We start from the raw sequence: 4,149 nt of genomic DNA, 5'->3' as shown, positions 1-4,149 counted from the left end.
AGTGAAACTGGGTGTCACCGACATGGGCGGTACGCAGCCGCGGGGTCGGATTGGTTGAAAGTGAGATTCGATGTGATTTTAACCAATCAGTCCTCGCGGTTTGTTCCCAACCACTTGGGTGGCACCCCGTATCGCTTTGTGCACATCAGCCCAGGAGTTTTTTTTGTTTCTTTTCAAACTATTTTATTCAAATAAATAACTACAATTAACAATATCTCATACAATGAATTAAATACAACCTATCGAGTACAACAAGCTAACTTTTGTAACGTTTTGTTATTCGAACACTCTCACAAAAATGCTTCTTATCTGTAACTGCCTATCAATCAATCAATCATATTGATTGATTGAACTGCCTATTAAAAATACTTTCCAACGGTAAAAACTATTTTTGTTTTGTTTTATATATATACTAACGTACATCTTTCCGATTAAGATAATGTGGTTCACTTTATACATAGTTGCCTGTTTCACCATTACAGCCCAGGAGTTGATTTGAGAGACTTTAGTCAGGCCTTGAGAGAACAGTTTTTTTTCCCCCGGACTCTAACCTCGACTTTGCATACCGGTCCAGGACACATCTATAGTGGTGTAAAAGATCGTTTACACGAGAAACAAGGTGTGTTTTAATTACGTCCATGTCATATTCCAATTAGAGCTGTAATATTTAAGTTCCGACAGACTGTGTCAATGAACCGAAACAGGGCAACGACGAGTGTTGTGATTGAGCGTTGCCAAGAAACAGGTGGACGTTTATTAGTGACGTTATTCAATAAATATGTATGTGTGTCTGCCCCTGCAAACTATCACGTGCATCAACACAGATTGTCCAGGTTGTTATATGGGCCAAGAGCATCGTTCTATTTGGACACACACTAAACAACGTCAGCATAACTGCTTCCTGCATGATTGTGCAGCATGTTTGTTTGTTTGTTTGTTTGTTTGTTTGTTATTGTGTGTGTGTGTGTGTGTGTGTTTGTGTGTGTAAATATGTGTGTGTGTGTGTGTGTGTGTGTGTGTGTGTGTGTGTGTGTTTGATTTTTGTGTAAGACAATTGGGAATTTTTTTTTAAAATCATTAAGAATGTAGTTCCAACTATTTGCTGTGTGTTCTATCGGAATGCGTTCTCTTATTACGAACAATGAAAGTGGAGATGTACATGCTCGTTTACACGGCAAGGACAGCAATCATTGAATTAAGTGCAGATCGTGTTCCAATTAGAAGAGGTAGGCTTGTATTTGCGTTACGCTAGACTCAAGCCGATCTATTGCTTGTGATGTAAACGCTTTCATAAAACAAGAGGCGAAGCCTTCCAGGCTCCCGTAAGAAATCGACAAACAGTAACACAAACTCATTCACTCCGTCACACATACACACACACAGTAAGCATAGGTGACACGGTGCAAGAGTGGGAGACACTAGATCTAGATATGTCTGTCTGTAGCCTACTTACGGGGATACGACTGCCAGATCGACACTGCGCTTTCGACAGCGCTTCCACGCGCACACACTGGAAACACGCTGTGCAGATCAACCTGTAGGAAATCTCCTTTGGTATCTTCTTTATCTATTTTTATGGGGCTACGAAACCGAACAATGTGAAATCGTCTTCCCCGAATCGGCGAACTGCAGCTGGGTGAGAACTGTATCTATACTACAATCACGCGATCTGACTTAACCTTGACCCCTGACCTGGTCTACATATCACACACGACACAAACCAGTCACCTGTTTTTACCCCCCCCAAAACCCCCCACCACCCGTTTTCTTTGGATACACACTTTAACTACATACGTGCCGACGAAATGTTGATCATTGCTTCAATACTTTGAAGCTGTTGCTTGGATAATAACCAGGTAAAATTAGTATTTCGGTGTTCAGTCAAATGTTAAAGTTTCCATCACACACATACACACATGCACACGCACAGACAGACAAAAGTTAGCATCGCATAGGCTACACTTACGTGAGCCAATAAGGTGCAAGTTTACCTCTGTTGGATAATGTTAATGGCGTGATTAACACTTTAACAAGGATTTTGCTCGAAGGAGGAACGACCGGATCAGTTGCAAACCTCAGAACAGTTCATTTGTTTGTTTGCTTGCTTGTTTGTTGATTTGTTTGTGTTTTTCTGTTTGCTTAGTTAGATTGGTTGGATGGGTGCTTGCTTGCTAGGTTAGTTGGTTGTTTGGTTGGTTGGAGTTTGTTTGTTGTTCGCTTTCTTTTGTTTATTCACTCCTTCTCTTTCAGTCTTTCTGTCATCCGACTTTTCTTTCTTTCTTTCTGTCTTCTAAGAACTGTTATGGCATCCAACCGAAAAGTGTGTTGCTTGTCTGTCCTGACAAACAAAAAAAAAGGCATTCATTCAGACTGGTATCACACACTGACAAACAATACAATCAGCAACAAATAACAGTGCAAACAGTCATCGAGGAGGAAGAACTCTGAAAACAAAAATAACCGCATGATAGCCTGCTGACATTTTTATTTGCAAATTATGGTTCAGCAGGTGTGTAGGTACACAGTCTTTAAAGCAAACCCTTCCATCCCCCCCCCCCAAAAAAAAAAAAACAAAAAGATATCAAACATGCTCACGCTTGTGTGTGTCTTTTCTCTCGCGTCCGTATGACAGGGAGGCATCGACAGGTGTCGCGACATACTCCTTTTTTTTTAACAGCCAACATATTGTTCCCTCTTATCACCGCGAAACAGCCAAACCTTCTGTTTTGCGAACAAGTTGGGAGAGTGTCGAATATCGCTCGATCTTTTGAGCGCCGACTTAATGAGTCTTGCTCACCCATTGAAGAAGTTTGCGGCAAGGAATATCATTACCTGCGTGTTTGCTTGCTCTTCGTTTTTACCAGCTTTGAAGAGGGTGTTGGCATTTGGAGTGAAGGGGATAATTTGATAGGCTGGTTTGTTACGAGAAGTGTGAAATGTTGAGAATTTGACGGCCCTCTTTGTGTGTTTGTTTTGGATTTGTTGAGCGCTTTTTACCTGCGTAGTTTCTTGTCGACTTGACATAATTGGATCGCCTTGTTAAGTCAGGGACCTCTGTGGTTCTGCCTGTCCAGGCGGGTTTTTTTTATTGTTTATTTTGTCATGGTAAAAAGTTCCTACTTTGTTTTTTTGTAATAAATAATGCTTGCTTGCGTGTTTCAGGTTGTTGTGGGTGTGACTGTGTTTTTTTTTTATCAGCAATTGGAAGCAGTTCCGTACCCTATTAATTTCCCGTTTCTTTCTCCGGTCGTGTTTAGTTTGTTTACGCACTAATTACTTTACATATCCATCGCATGCTATGTATCCGGTTGTCTGTGTAAAATACAATGCACAGTGTCTTTGTCAGTGTAAGTTAGCTTAATTGTCAGTGAACAGTTTTTGGTCTGTTCAATTATTGTTAGTTTTTAGTCTGTTAGGCCGTTCTCAAAGTAGGTAAAGCAGGTGCGAGAGTATTTTTCTATATATATTTTTCATCTTTTTATGCCAATTACCATGCTGGTGTGGGGTCGTCTTTTTTTATCTCTGAACTGTGTGATTTATAATTTGTAGACTACTTTGCCACCCACTTTGTTTGTAACTGAAAGCGAAGTGATTCTTCTGATTAGAATTCGGCATTTAAAGAGGCGAGTAAAATCTGAAGATCTTGCGATGTCTTCCGTTCTAATAATATTCCCAAAACACGAACAGAGAAGTTATCTCACACTCACAACCACAAAGATATAATGTTACATATCTTCCATGCCTGTTTGTCTGTCAACCCACAACCACCACCCCCTTCCCCTCCCCGTACTCCATCTCCTTTCTCTCCGATTGATCTCTTTTCTGTCGTGTTACAAACATGTTTTACCTTTTCCTTTTTACATTTAGTCAAGTTTTGACTAACTGTTTTAACGTAGAGGGGGGAATCGAGACGAGGGTCGTGGTGTATGTGTGTGTGTGTGTGTGTGTGTGTGTGTGTGTGTGTGTGTGTATGTGTGTGTGTGTGTGTGTGTGTGTGTGTGTGTGTGTGTGTGTGTGTAGAGCAATTCAGAGTAAACTACTGGACCTATCTTTATGAAATGTTTCATGAGAGTTCCTGGGTATGATATCCCCAGACATGTTTTTTTCATTTTTTGGATAAATGTCTTTAATGACGTCATATCCGGCATG

This window comes from Littorina saxatilis, linkage group LG1 (genome assembly GCF_037325665.1).
Source record: "Littorina saxatilis isolate snail1 linkage group LG1, US_GU_Lsax_2.0, whole genome shotgun sequence".
Lineage (NCBI taxonomy): Eukaryota > Metazoa > Mollusca > Gastropoda > Littorinimorpha > Littorinidae > Littorina > Littorina saxatilis.
The sequence above is the reverse complement of the archived record's forward strand: the minus strand, read 5'-3'. Positions refer to the sequence as shown.